Source organism: Bacillus rossius, chromosome 1, assembly GCF_032445375.1.
Source record: "Bacillus rossius redtenbacheri isolate Brsri chromosome 1, Brsri_v3, whole genome shotgun sequence".
Taxonomy (NCBI): domain Eukaryota; kingdom Metazoa; phylum Arthropoda; class Insecta; order Phasmatodea; family Bacillidae; genus Bacillus; species Bacillus rossius.
This window is the reverse complement of record NC_086330.1, coordinates 110,258,872-110,275,112: the sequence shown is the minus strand read 5'-3', so window position 1 is coordinate 110,275,112 and position 16,241 is coordinate 110,258,872. Positions and strand designations below refer to the sequence as shown.

Below are 16,241 nucleotides of genomic sequence, written 5' to 3'. Positions count from 1 at the left end.
GAAGAGAATGAAAGAGAAAGACAGAATATTTGATTTATCAAAAGATTTTAGTAAGACTAACTAGCGGATGCCCCCAATGCTGTCTTCGTTTTTTTTTTCTTTCAGCACGTACGTTCCGAACAAGCGAAATCCATCTCGACACTGCGACAGAAGTGACGCTCGATTGCAAGGTCAAGCGACTGTCGCCTGAAGCTGCGACAAGTGCCCTATGCAGTACTCACCATGCCGGTCCGCTGGGGCAGTGCAGCAGCGGCAACTGTTGCCGGGAGACGGCCGTCTCCTGCAACACACCAGCACGCAATGTACGGCCACGCGCTGCAAGGCGCTTCAGCGCACAATGCTAACAAGGCGTTTATGTGCACGCGCAAAACACAACCAGGGGCGTAACTAGATAAGGAAGGGGGGGCAGACGGGACGTGTGCTCCGGGCGCCACATTTTGGGGACGCTAGACTTGCAGAGTAATTTTTACTATATATATTTACTTGAACAGCGTAGTGTTAGAACACACAAAAAAATATGTGTTGGAGAGCAGATGAACTAAATTATTTGCATTGAAAGATACAAGCGTATATATAGGCATTTTTAAAAATTGATATTTTTCGCGTACTATATTCAACTTGCGATTTATTAAAAATGACTGCACATTAATGTATGTATTTACCATTTAAGTGAAATAAAAATATTTGGAATAGTGAAATTAATATGTGGTGGCGATATGAGATATTGGGAAAGATGTTGGTTTGATTTGTTTGGGAGAAGGAGGGAAAGGGGAAAAAGAAGGTAAAAGGGGGAAAGGGGGGCATAGAAGGTAAAAGGGGGAAAGGGGGGCATAGAAGGAAAAAAGAGGGGGAAAAGGGGGGCAACATTGAGTTCTTTCATAGGGTGGAAACTACTTACGTCCTTAAACAGGCACGTAGCAAGTCATCCCCAGGGTTATATGAATATATGTATATTTTTTAAAGACTTTGAAAAAGTATTTTGACCTAATTTTTCAAGCACATAAATTCACAAATTGAATTTTCATTTTTGCTATAGGCTGAGGTAAGCAATTGCATCCCACATAAAAAAAAAAGTTTGTTTGACTTTTGCATTCTAATAGATCTGCCATATTAAGTTTACTAAATGTAGGTATAAAAAACTTTGATTTGACGAAGCATACAATTTATACGCACCCAAACCATATACTTGTTGAAACTTGTTCCTAAACGGCGGTCCGAGATTTTATAATCTCTTTACATGCCAAACTGCGTGCGTCATTGCACTTCTTTTTTTAAAAACCAGTCCCGTTGGCAAATAGGCTAAGGCAGGTGTCACATTGTACCTTTCTGCCGCTGCGGGTCAAAACTCCGCAGCGGTTTTTAGCAGAATATTCTTTCAACAGCTTTTCTTAAGAGTGCAGTTTCTTTCTTAAGAGTCTCTCGAGATGCAAAAATTAAATTGATCAAAATCGAACATGTGAACGAACCCTATTGATCTAGAAGAAATCGCCGAGTAGGAACTGATAGCCGCTCCGGTTCAACAGCATTGTGTGACATCGGCCGTTAGATGTCGGGACCACAAACACATTACTACGCATTATATCCCGTTACATCCTCTCCAGCACGGAACTGCACTATCAAATCACAACGAACAACGAAGTGTATTTCGCTCACTTCTGAGAAACAGCCTGGGGAAACAGCGCTCGCTTTTCAATACGTTGTTTTCCACGGAGACCAAGATCTCAAAACAATGGTGCCAGCGGTCGGTTCATCCAAAGAGAAGAGTAAGAACAAAAGCCAGTTTTTTTCTCTCTCTCTTTTCGCACGAAAATCTTCAACGTGAAGTTACGGAGAGAGAAAGGACTGGGAACAATGCGTTACGGCTCTATGCTCCGCCATTTGAAAACACGTGGGCTTCAAGCGGCCGCAACTATTCGCTGATTTTGCGGAGAACGCTTCGAGCTTTACTATTTATGGAGAATTGCTAGAATCAAAAAACAGTGTCCAAAACTTTGACGGCATTTTCAAAACCAACTAACTACAATTGCTCGGTACATTTTAAAATATTTTAAAAAATCGTATAACTATTAACATGCCTTGTTTTCAAGTCCATCCTGTACGAATTTGATTTACATATATATGAGAAAATTAAAATAATTCACATCATTGTGTAGACAGTGATCCATTTCTTAAACCTCCCCCCCCCCTTTTTTTTCCTTGAAGGAAATTAGCGTTATGCGAATTCTTAGTTTAGGTGTCTTACCATACAGTTGTTGAGAGATAGGCAGCGATATCTGAATACGTTAAACAGAGAATAGTGAAGTCCGTAAAAGCTTTAAAAAAACCGATAACATTAAATCGTTTATGGCTTTAATGTTAAGATAGACCACACACCGTTGAAGGTCAAGATTATTTTATCTCCAATTACTGTACACGGCAAAGCAACACAGTAGTGAGTACATGACAAAGCAACACAGTAGTTACGGATGGAAGGACTGTGCGAGCTAATCTCGGCGCACACAGGCGTGTACAGGCTGTACGTCCTCGCCCTCGTCGCTCTAATGCGACACGGGCAGCAGGCTAGGAAGATCGCAAAAAGCACTCAAGTCTGAACCGAACAGCCGGTTCGAGTGGCGGACGTGCGAGAAGACGACACGGCGCGCGAAGAGCTACGACAACGGTCCTAAAGTGCCTACCCATTCGGCGCGCCAACAATGCACCGTGGCAGATCAGTAGGCAGGTGCGCTGCGCAAGAATGGCGTAGTCTGACCACATGCACTATGTTGCACGACAATACACTAATAATGCAGACTATGACATATGGATGGTGCAGTACCAAACACTAATGATGCATATGATACACTAATAATGGAGGACCATATAGGCTATACCAATGATGCATATCATAAACTAATGACGAAAACTATACACTAATTAAAACATACAATGATGAAGATCATACACTAATGATAACCATACACTAATGATGCAAAACATACACTAATGATGCAAATCATACTCTATGCATGACCATACACTAATTATGCATGACCATAAACTAATGATGTAAGAACGATTCAGCAACATATAATCAAGGCAGATAAATCGCACACGCTACCTGCACAGAAGAAAATTTTTGTGCCGAATATTGAACGGCCTACATGTCACTCGGGAAGTAAAAAAAAAGTGTCAAGTAGTCAGGAGTGAGCGCATATCTGAGTTTATTTAATCAATTTTTTTTATGTGTCGGAATTTAAATGCAGAAAGTGTCTCACAGTTAGTAGGTAGTACATTAAAATAAAATGTACTGTGTCAAATGGATACTTTGTGATTAATGATTCAAAAGTTCCAACTGACCACATTCAGCAAACTCGCCGATGGCTTAGCGCAAGTGTGTTAAGTTAGTGTAAGTTCATGTCTTGATCATTACAAGAATTTCATGTTTAAATAAGTATAAAAGACAAGCTCTAGTTCGTGTACGTCCAAATAAACAGAATTCCTAAATTTCCGGTATTACATTATGTGAACCACGCGGACAAGAGGTTTACAAAAATATACGTCGTGATAACTCGAAACCAAGCTATCGAAATTAGCCAATGTTAAAATCAGCTAATTTTCACAGTTCTATCGGCACATCCTAAGCCAGTGAAGGGGTCGCAGCAAGTCTTGTTCGAGTGCCAGCCGACTTCTGGACGGCGTTACAAAACACGTCAGAACCGAAGGCGACAGACCCACCCAGCACAAATACCCAACGAAGCCGCTGTCTCTTTTGAAGGTCTCTCTAGTTCCCACACACAATTACAGTAAATATACCAACTTTCCAAAGAAGAATCCGCCTGAACGAACAAAGCGTTCTTCATAGTTCTAAATTATCTTCCTAGAAACAGTGCCGCCTAATTCAGCGTTCTGTGTACCGATGTGAACAGTGTAAACATGCAAGTGGATGAGAGATTTTTTTTTTTTTTTTACTGAAGACTTGCCATTTTTAAAGGTTTCGTTGATACTCCAGTACCCATACACTTACAAAGATATCCGTACGTTTACGAAGTTCCCTGGATAATTTTAAGGGCCCCGCCTACCTAGGCATGCACCCGGTGTGCAAAGAAAAAAAAAAAAAACCCACGCTATTTAAAAACTGAAAGATATATCCGAGTGGCGTCTGTTTACAAAAAGAATTTAAGATTGCTTTGAGGGCGGATGGGTATTTCTGTTTCCGTATTTCGTTTTTAGGAGAATTAAAATGGCTAAAACACGTGTTTTCAGAGTAATTTTTAGGCATGAAATAACCGGCGCATGTTCTTGAAAGCAATCGAGGGACTTGCATTTCACATTTTCCTTCATTTATAAGTCATTTAATATTATTGTTGCCATTCAAATTTCCCTGTGCACGACGAGAATACTGCGCGCCAGTCCACAGCCTTGAGCTTAGAAGCACCAACGAGCATAGCACTTATCCTCCCGCCTCACAAACACTAATACACCCCTCAATAGGCGGGCTTCTTAAAACACTATTCTCCGTAAACATTTTGGGAAAAAATCTGTAATAGTGCAGACTCAAACCACGTCTGTCAACGTGAGTTCTTAATCAATTAATAATACATGCCCCGAGACCGACGGGAGGCATTAGAGCGCCAAGGGCAACGTTGGCACGCGAATCAGAGGCAACTTGTCTCTTGAGAGAGATTTCGGGAGTCTTTTCACGCAATAATCTTGCCGAAAACCTAGCCAATAACTCTCTGGCAGCCTTAGCAGCAACTACAATACAGCTCAACTCAGCTAGTTTTATTTTTTTGTCGTAGAATCGCCTTTCGGGACTTACACTGTCGTTTCAATGCACAAGTATTAATGTAAAGGTTTTTGTGCAGAGCAGGAAAAGGTTTTCTTATCCAACTAAAATCAAAAAGTATATATAATTTTTTACACAGTTTATTATAAATGGTTTAATTTCTCCAAAAATCCATAATGAACTTCACGATAAATTCAGTCACCACAGTGAACAATTTTATAAAGAATTCGATGTAGCTAGGTTCAATTAGCGTTTTCAATTCTTTATAGTTTTGGTGAAATAAAAATTTATGCACACATGAAATTCATATCGCCAAGTTTTAAACTTACTAAATTTTTTATCTAAAAGGTGGAAGTATCATAATTTTTTTTTCTTTTGATAGTTCGTATTTGTGCACATGATTTTAAATAAATGCATTATATAACATATTTTATTGTTTATAAAGGGTTTTTTTTTCTACGAAGCAAGTTTTTGTTTGATGGACTTTAATAACCTATGTACTGAAAGCATGAAATCATGTTGTATACAGTTTTGAATTAACCGTTCGTATGTAGCAATCGTCTTCAAGCTCTTAAAGTAAACATTAAATTAATATAAATTTGGTTTTCCAAAAACCATAGAAAACCGGGTATTTCTGGGGGAACAGTAGCGCGCACATTTAAATTTCCCGTGCATCGACGTAGGTGACGAGGTGGGCGCAGACGAATTTGGATTTGAGACAATCGCAGTATCAATCAGCAGTCTGGTTGTTTGTGGTACGTTTATAGGTTTGGCTTTGGGCGATTAGCGCAGTGTTGACGGCGAACAACAGCGGCATGGAGGCTTCCAACGCGCAGAAGAGCAGGTGCGAAGCGACCACGCCAGCTCCCGCGATCGTGACACGCCAGCACACACACGACTCTGCCAGGAATTACGTCACGCGACCTTGCCGTTTCCGACAATCGGTTGTTTTCGCGTAGGGAAAACTCTCAGTCTTCTCGTCGTCCACACTCGCTTCTGTTTGTAAAATGTTCCACCTCTGTATGCACACAGGGCAGTCGAAAGAAACCAAGGACCCGGGGGCAAATATTTTTGTCGAGTCCCTCCCCATTAATATTCAATTTTTCAAACTCCACAGTTAAAAAATATGTATTTCTAAAGACTAAAAGTTACCGTGGCCACAACTGTCAATGTGGTCTGGAAAAAACTGCATAACTTTTAAGGTTTACAGTGAATTTTATAATGATAGAATTGTTATTTTTGTTCTGCCAGGGTAAACACAGGCATAAAAAATATTTCTGAAATAAACCGGCCCCCTTGGTGCTCCTGCCCAGGGGATTTTGTCCCCTCCCCCCCCCCCCCCCCCCTACTCGATGACCCTGTAATGCACAAAACGGACATTCCGTTTGTGAGATTCAAATACGCTTTTAAATAAATCTATTAAAAAATATAAAACTGATGCGATAAGAGAACAAAATAATATTCTGGCACTAATTTATTTGTAATAGACATTAGTATTCTCAATGTAATTTCACAATTGACATGGGTTACATAAAATATTAAAAATTAATCCCAAATACCGGGCATATTGATGCACTACAGGTTTATATAAAAGTTTACATTTAAACATCAAAGTCATTTAATATCCTCTTTGTTTTAAACTTTTCACTGCCTTACCGTAAAAATAACGCCAATAATTAGATATGCGAGGCTAAAAAATTACCTTTGCACCACTCAAAAGAGACTTCATGTCAGAAAATTTTGTCTTTAATCTTTAGAGCAAGTTAAATATTTAAAAAAGGCCCAAATTTGTTCATTACAAAATTTCAAAAGTATGGAAAGGCGCACTGGTTACTGTGCGTACTATAAAGAATAGTAAAAATTTGCACATTAATAATTTGTTTTAACTTTTGTAATGTTTTAGTATATTCCAATTATTTACTATTGCGAGGTATTTTAGCTATTTTGTAAGCATAATCACAAGATTTTAATGTTTTATGATTATATGCTAGTATACAAACGTAACTATTATTTTGCCATATGTGTCACTTCTTTTTAGAAATTTTTGGAAGCAATTGATATCATTTTATTTTAAAAGGTTTTTGTAATTATTACATGCCAGCTTAATTCCATCGTTTGTTAGTCAATCCATCAGTTTTAAAAAAGTAAATTATTTAAATTTATTTTTCTATTACTATTCCCTCGCATCTCCTAACTTTTGTTTTCCCTGATTTTGTTGAATTTATTATCAATGTGAAACACCACTATTGGAGTTAGAGGGGGGGTGGGGGGGGGTTGCTATACTTTTTGCAAATTGAAATAATTTTCTTGATAAAATTTTGTGAAGGATTTTCGCACACTCGGTAGCAGCTGTTGATTGACGGCATTGACCTTGGGTTCTGAAGGTCAGGGAGGCGACAGTGCATTATTTTAATTTGACAGTTAAGGTGACTTCGATAAATTTTGTAATACAAGCAATGCAAATTCACGCCAATGCCTAACCCGGGACTCGAACCTAAAAACCCCTCGCACCGCAAGCTGACGTGCAACCAACTGCGCTACGAACCCCGTGGCCCCTTTACGACATAGATGCCAGCATTATAACCACCAATCCATCTGCCGACGCACTTCCTCGCCTGCCGGTTAATTTCACGAGTTAATAAAGATAATTTTTCCCAAATCCCCGCATAAGAAGATAAACACAAGCACGGCTTAGCCTCCAGCTGCTAGCGTAATTAGGTTTCGATTGGATGTTATTTTTTTCGAATTAAGTAGGTATTATTTTCTTACTAGGTATTAGCTGGTTATAAGGTCAATGGGAAATAGATTAGGGGGGGGGGGGAGGAGACTACAAATTAGAAACGGATATTGGAGGATACATCGGCCACGGTGTTTAAGTACACACTAAAAACATTTATTAGTAACGTTCCTAAACATATAATGCAATATATTAACCAATATAATCAAATGAGAATTTTTCCAAAAATTAATGTTATATTTCTTAGATCTGATTACGAAAAAGACAAATACCTAGTATAGATTATGAAATATATTTTTATTCGTTTCAGTCCGTAGAGCCTTGAATTATAATAGAAACCATAAGGCTGTGGAACAAGTTAATTTTACACGCAATCACTTACAAAGTATACAGCGAAAAAAAACATAATTAAGAAACTGAGATAACATTTGAAATAAAATAGTATTTAGGCCTACATCCTTGCAAAAAGTTCAACAAAATTTTTTATATCAAGTTTGTATAGTTCCTTTAAATCATAAATAATTTTACGATACACACATGTTTACATTTGATACGTGGTTTATAATACAAAGTATACACAATCATAAAAATTAAAACCATTCAGATGTTCTAATTACTATTTACCACTTGATAACCTGTATAGGTGAACAACTTTCACTGCGTGTTAGAAAAACTGAGCCATCTTTGCATTCGCCCGGGGATATCTTTATAAAACGTTTTCAAGACGGCTAGAATGTAATTCGCATACGTATGTGAGTCCAGTGTATCGAGGAGAATATGGTCACCGAGGTAACACAAAATGGCACGGTCCACAAAGCCAGGCTGTGCAAATATGACTGGCGAACGTGTTGGCAAACAGTGGTCTGTGAAGAAGACCCTGTCTTCAACGACCGCCAGGCGATGATTTCGCGGTAAGCAGCGCAAGTTAACAACCTCGGGCGGGGAGGCCACTCGAGCTCACACTATCACGAGGCACGGAACAGCCGCGCGTCTGAAGAGGCGACTCCCAAATGTCAAGAGGCGCGCGGCAAACACTGTGCGTCCCGGGCCGTACTGGAGTGTGGAGGCCGGCCAGGAGAAAGCGCTCCCTGCCGCACCAAGTACACTTGGCTACGAGCAAACACTCGCCGAGGCCAGTTATCTGGTGCACTCCGCAGGTCCTCGCGCCTGGCTGAAACGCTCTGCACGTGTTCAACACACGTTCAAAACTGAAGCAATGTTTCCAATTACTGAACATACTTATACTTACTTCAACACATAACTAACAAGTCGTTGCTTAAATTTAGGCTTTACCCCCAATGTTGGATTATTACACTTTCTCGTCATAAATTTACATTACTGCTATTCCTACGGATGTTTTACTATACTGTACCTCTGAGGTAAAACAAACCATGTCCATTTTTTTTTTATGAAATATAGTTAACACAAGTCCGTGAGGTACAGTTTTCGCTCTATTTATTGGTATGGAGCACACAAACCATTATGTCCGAAGTGTAATTTTTTTAGGTTTAAAGGCCTGCAGCGCTATTAACCCCATTCCCATTTTCTAAAAAATTCAAACTCAAAACTATTATATTGAACATATAATTTTTGTCTAGTAAAGTTAACGTTTCATAACGAAACTCCTACTACTAGCGAATAAAACTAAAAATAAATAAAGTTAAAACAAATCTTGACGTGGGTGTCCTATACCTCCAGGGTACAACAATTTAATTAACACTAAATGTTGTCTTTTTTTCATTGTTAATTATGACACCAGTCAGGCAAATGTCCAAAGTCACAATTTTTACCTGACTTAATGGCGTGAGTCTCACTAGCAGTTTTAATCCCCGTCTCTCCACGGCTGGATATCATACAACTTCGCTCCCTTAGTCCCATTTCAGAAATAATTCTTCATGAAAATTTGGAATTAGCGCAAATACCCTAAATGCCGAGATTGAAGTAGGGGATTTACCGCAGAATCAGTGTAAATCATCACCAAATCGTACTCAATAAAAAAAACGATAAGAACTCTTTGATTCAAGGAGTATTCAAGTGATATCTGTTTCCCTTATTACTGGATGTTTGCCTTCGTAAAGGCAGAAAGCACACAATAACAGATTATCTGTGAAACTTGTATAGTATCTGTGGACAGTATTACCATTGAATATAAATAAACTCATTTATATACAATACTTATATTCAATGGTATGCTTCAGTTGTAAACATTATCCAAAATTAAATCCACATTGAACGGCAATGAGGACACAAGTCACCATTAATTTCCGGCATTCCAGTGAATATGTTCTACGCTTTAATACAGTAAAATTTTCAATATCAAATGAAAAACATTTGAGACCAGATCAGACGAAACCAAAATGGCGTATCCCGATTCCTATAGTATAACTTTTATATTTTGTTCTCTAGACTCTAGAGTATTTCTTACGTTAAGTCAAAACATTAACGTAACTCGTAACTGAAAATGTGCTGATTTTTAGGCCGTATGTAGCTGTCCCCATCAACAGCGCAAAAATGAATCATTCAAACACTAAACTGCAAACATTTATGCAGTACTTTATTGCTTTTAAAACCAATTTTATTTTTAACTTGAATGCCTGATCAAAAAAAAAGGGGGGGGGAAATTATTAATTTAAAATGCTTATACCAATGCAAAAACTACGAGAATATTTGGAGGGGGGGGGGGGGTTATAAACTAATCTCCTTCCACTAGGCTACACCTCAGCAACGTATCGTCTTGAAAATGCAACCCCATACAACTGCTGTATCACTGAAAGCTTTCACGAATCAAAGTCACTTTCCCTTTCATTTCTACCAACGCTGGAATACTCAAGTGTTTGAAACAGACGCAGGGTTCTACAAGTAGGCTAAGATGTCTTTATTTCCATGGTTGTGACCTAAAGATCCTAGACAACTGACGCCTTGAAAATGTAATGCCAGCAAGCGGTAACATGTATGGAATACCATCCACTCCACTCTCTCAGGTCCTATTCGGAATGTGCGATCGGTAGAATCGATTCGAATAAAAACTTTCTCTTGTGTTCCCGTCTCACAAAGGAAAGCTTTCCGGTTACGAATCGTGACTTGCATATTTTCTAAGACGACGGGCTCGTAGTTGACAAGGGCAGACGGGTAGCTTCACCGAGTTTACGCCTCATTTCACTCGTTTCGACGCTTCCTTCGGCGCTACTAAACTCCCAAACCATCATCACTAAGGCGTCAAGCTAGCGTGGGAATAATCGTGCACTCGAACCCAACCACCTCCTTAAGCTATGAGTAGGTACCCGAGTAGTTCGGAATCCACCTTAATCTGAATAATACCGCCGTCTTTAAGCTTCTGTACATACCTGTGCGACGTAATTACTTTTACCTGTAGCATACAGAGCGCAGGGAGGGGCTGTAGCCTCCTCCAAAACTTATTTTTCTTCGATCATAATGAAACACTTTAACCAGATAAAAATTACTTATATTTGCTCAATATATGGCGCAAAATTAGAGAGTATCATTCTATTTCAACATGCATTAAGTAACACTTTATAGTTATGACTTTAATGTTTTGAAAAAACTTCAAAATGTGTCTATATATTTTTTTAAGTTTTCGGAGAATGGACCCCCCCCCCCCCCAACTACACTTATTAAGGGATATTACATACCAACCCCTTCTAATCCCCCTTCCCTTCCTATTATAGCTTCCTTCGGCTTACCGCTTCCACAGATCCTGGCTACGCACATTTTTTCCCCCCCGAGGTCAAACTTCTTCACAGCCGGTTGGGTAAGTTGAGATGATAACGTCATCAAAGTGTCGCGCAATCGTTTAACGAAAATTGTAGGTATCGAACAAACAGGTGGCAGCAGCGTGAGGACAGACAATGAAAATAGAAAATAATCTTTAAAACTCGGTTTCGGGAAATATAATACATGGAAAAATATGATAATACTTGGGCCTACGTGATTTTTAACGAGGAATTTAATTAAAAAAAAAATACTCGCAGACTTGGCGAAATTCGTTCAAAGCTGTCACCATTACATTTGGCTCTGCACTGATGAGTGTGATTACAGACATAGCGCCTAGATCGTAGTGAAATCACCACCTTGACAATTTACATCAAGTAGGAGCACAACTTATATAACGTAATACAAAATATATAAATTGCTTACAAGCGACAAAAGTATGTTTTACTTAAAGTTAGTGATAAGACTCAAAATAGTACTCGTACAGCGAAATAAGCAAATGATATTAAAAACGTTTAAAATAATCGATTTTAGTTTTTTTGTCAATTACAGCATATAAACATATAGACTTGGATACTAGATTGTTGTCGACGAGGAATTTGATATGCATAATCTCACACTTGGTAAAATTTAATAAATACTCGTCACGAACACATTTCGCTCGCCATGGTAGACTTGACAGTCACGGCCGATCATATGTTGCAGCAGAGTTGCTCATACGAGACGAAATATTGCAAACAAATTACTCACAAAAGAATATTATTTTTTTTGCCCATATAAATACAAATATTTATATCATTAATATAATGCATAAAATATTTCAAGTTTAAATGTAACGCGTGTGACTGATAAGCAGCCATGTTTGTTTTTTTTTGGCACAAAATTAAATTTAAACGTTAAACTGAACAATTTTTGGAGCCACATGGTTATATCTACTGCTATTAATATCCATCCAACAAATTATAAAATAAACTTTATCTCGGGTCTAGTGACTTCTGCGCATGCAACGTTCATGTGTTTCTCGCAAACATAGGTCACCAAGTTATTACCGCGGTAAATCTTACTGCAACGAGCATAAACAACAAAAAAAAAGTATTAACATTAAACTTTCCATATGACGCTAAGTCGAGGAACTACACTCTTCCTTATTATTGGTCGATTTCCAACATAACACTAATAATGGGGATCTTCGTTTTCTACGCATATGCCAGTCATTGGTTTGTGACACAATCATTGCGCGTAAACGATAACACGTTAGATTTGTTGGAACTTGGTGTTCCCAAAAATCAGCCCCTTTGTTACTATTTTAGGATATATTAATTTGTAATTTGACGCATTCCATATCACACTTTACTAGTGACTTCAATGTTGCCAAATGAATGCATCGTGACACGTGTTTTTTGACAGATCAACTGACAAACAAGTTCAATATTGGGACAAAAAAAATATTTTATAGCAGTTTGCACGTGCACTATGGCCTATGTTTCTTTTAAGACAAAATGTTATGTTATTTTTGTTAGTTTAATTATGTGCAATTACGTACAGTTACTAATTCAAGTGTCATTTTAAAAGACACACTTTTAATGTAAAAAATATATTCCTTCTTAAAATGCCAGTAGTCTCTCTAAATCGCTTTTCCACTAAATTGCACACGCTAACGTTCACAGCAGAAGGCTGATTTAAGCAATAAGGAGAAAATTGTGGCAATAAAAAAATCAAGGTCAACTTTAAACTGTTCTAGTAATAAATGTGTACCCCGAATGTAGTAGACACCACCTAATAAAACTGTAATCTTTCAAGAAAGCCAATATTGGTTTTTTTTTTCAACTTTATTTTCAGTTTAATTCGGCAGTAATAGAAATTGCTTTATGAATCTTGAAAAAAAAAAAACATTACTTTTGGCAATCTTTATTACACGAAAATTCTATTGCAAGATAAGTTTGATGTTCTGCCATTCCATTGTTACGGACGGGACATTTAGACCTTAAAAATTATGTTCACTGTCTCAAATATATTATTTAACTATTTTATCAATATCTGCAGTTAAGTCACCCTTAGTACGTATTATACAACTTCTAACTGTCGATGTACGAGATGAATAATTTTGACCCTGCAATTATACATCTTCCAGGAGCGTAGGAACTGGGGGGACAGGGGGGACGTGTCCCCCTGAACGTTTTGGGTGGAGGGGACTGTCCCCCCCAACTTTCTAGACCGTGATATTTTTATTTTATAATATTATTCTGCCCAACTTTATTTGTAATTTCTTCACTCATCAAATTTTATCTTAAGGAAACAATAATAATTTTAACATCGATGTATCCAATGGTTAGAAACAAAAATTTCTTAAAAAGCGCTATTTTGCACTTTTAAAATCAAAATTTTCCGGTGGAGGACCCCCGGAACCCCCGGAACCCCCGTCTTAGTAAGAGGGGAATGGGTTTACATGACATCAAAATCATTATTTGTCCCCCCCAACTTTATGAACACAGCTACGCCAATGAATCTTCTAGGTATTGTTACGGACGGCACACAATTTGGACAGGACGGCAAAGGTGAGTTTTTCATCGAATATTTTCTGTGAATTATAAAGTTATTTACATCCAATTATTACAATATATGGTATAGCAGTAGTTAGTTCAAACATGCATACATAATCTCCTGAAATCAGAAATTAATTTTAATAACCATCAATAAAATGTTTTTGGGTGACACATTACGGACGGGACGTTACGGATGGGACAAAAGTCTGGATGACAATAACACTCTTAATTAGCACTCTGGCTTAAATACTTTTCTTAATGAATAAAACATAATTAAATTTAATATTATCAGCATATATGATGCTATTAATTGTCAATTTTAAAGTTATTTTAAGGCCTTTGAATCAAAGTGGAATACTAAATATTTTCTGAAAATCATTAAGTGGTTGTTATCCAATTAATTTACTATTTAGTATCTAGATAACGAGAAGTTAAAAGTAAACTATATACTGACATAAAAATTAAGTTTTAAGCAACAGTTAAAATGTTTGTTAGTGAGTGACCTGTTACGGACGGGAAATGACTGGGGACAAAATATAATTTACAATACCACCTTACTGAACATAAAAATTTTGTTTAAAAGTTACTCCTTAATGAACACAACAAAAAAAATTCTAACATTTTCAGTCATTTCAGTATCGTAAATATTTTTTAAGTTCAGAAAAGCACATTCTACATAATCCCAGGAATTATATTTCAAATTTGTAAAAAATCATATCTCCGAGCTGTTTTAACTCAGGTTCTGGAAGTATACCTATCACGTCTGAAAAGTTCACAACACATTTCTTCCTTGTATCAGTTTAAAAAGAATGTCCTGGCATCCATCGCGTACAACCTGCTCCATGTAGAAAATTTCAATACTGCCATGATCTTCTACTCCTCCCTGGCTCACCACTGCATATTAATGTTTTTTTTTTTTCTGCTGTTTACTCTGCCCTACTTGCTCAATGAGTATGGACTGCCCTCCTTTAACATTGTTCTTGGTAATCTTCTGTACAACACACTCTTCATCTGTCTCTGAATCAGTGTACACTTTACGGTAGTAAGGAATTCTGTTCCTTGGCTTAAACTCTCAAAGTAAACATGTTTCTAAATTTGTTAATGTTATAGAAATTCTCATGTGAATGTTAGTTATTAGCACATGTTTAAGTAAATTCGCAATAATTTACAAAAAAACAACAAAATGATTATATATTATAATAAATCTTAAAAACGTTACGGACGGGACAAATCTTAAAAAGTTAATTATTAGTCCAGAAAATTAATAATCAACATTAAACTTTGAGGTTATGTTAACATATAGTTGTAGTATCTAGTCATGCATAATAAACAATTACTTGATTAATATTTTATGCGTATAATAAACTTTCTTACTTTTTTGTTACGGACGGGACACCATCAAATAGGTCTTCAAAAAACACTAGCTGAAACCTCTGAAAAATAACTTTAAACCACAAACACTATAGATGGAAGCCAAATAAACTGATATTTTCCCTCCAAAACACAGCTGTTAAAGAAAAACATATATAGCCAATGTTAAATGAGCACCAACTTGACTTGTCCATGGTAATTATTAGGTGCCCATTTTAAAATGAAAAGTTATGTATGAAAAATTAAAAATATTTGAAAAATGTATACATTTCTGGTTAATCAAGGATATGCTGGGTAGTTATAGTACTATAAAAACATTTTATGTTATGTTTTAATTATACACAAGTTGGTCCTTTTTGGCATGACGTGGCTGTGTTTTGATTATGACAACTCTATATGATAAAAAAAATGGACATGTTTCCTACTGGCGTATAGAAATGTTCCTCTGCTGGCGTGGTTTCGTTGGAAGCCGAGACACAGAAATGCTCTGAAGTGCATTGCACTGGCCGCAATTCAGGCCGTGTCCGGGCTCTCGTAATACGTACTTGTGCCCGGAAGTGACATCACAAAAGCTGTCGAAAATAGAAGTGAAGAATGTAAGTAAAAATAAGCGCACTTCGCGCTTACGCAAAGTTAAAAAGTAGCCATTTTCAAAAAAAAAAACGTTTTGTAGTTTGTATATGATAACAATTAATTTAAAGACTTAACTACGAAAGAAAGATAGTATCATAGAATAAATGGCAGTAAATTCGTGTGACCAACGTTAGTTTTTTTTTGTAAATGGAACAGAAATATTCATGTAAAATTACAGGTATTATTTGTAAATCTGTACATTTACATGAAAACAACTGTATCACTACAAAATAGTGTTCACAGTAATACTGGTTTCGGATGCTTACCCGGTCATTTATGCTTTGTGTTGTCCTAGTACCTCCAATTTATTTGTACACCATTCCCTGAATAGCTTTACAGTATTAACTGCGCACATTAATAAGCATAATAAAACAAACAAAAAAGCTTGGTTATTGAATATTAGATTATATTTTTATGGTTAAAAAAATTATGCTCCAATTATTTTAAGAAATACTCAGTGTTA

The 16,241-nt window shown here is 37.1% G+C and overlaps 1 protein-coding gene across 1 annotated transcript in view; it reads right to left on the bottom strand.

Moving 5' to 3' along the window:
* LOC134542079 (probable E3 ubiquitin-protein ligase RNF144A) overlaps positions 1-16,241 on the bottom strand; it is a 272,730-nt gene that overhangs the window by 227,773 nt on the left and 28,716 nt on the right. The window contains exon 2 of the mRNA XM_063386001.1: positions 222-280. The gene's annotated coding sequence lies outside the window, so the exon portion shown is untranslated. The remainder of the gene's footprint in view (positions 1-221; positions 281-16,241) is intronic.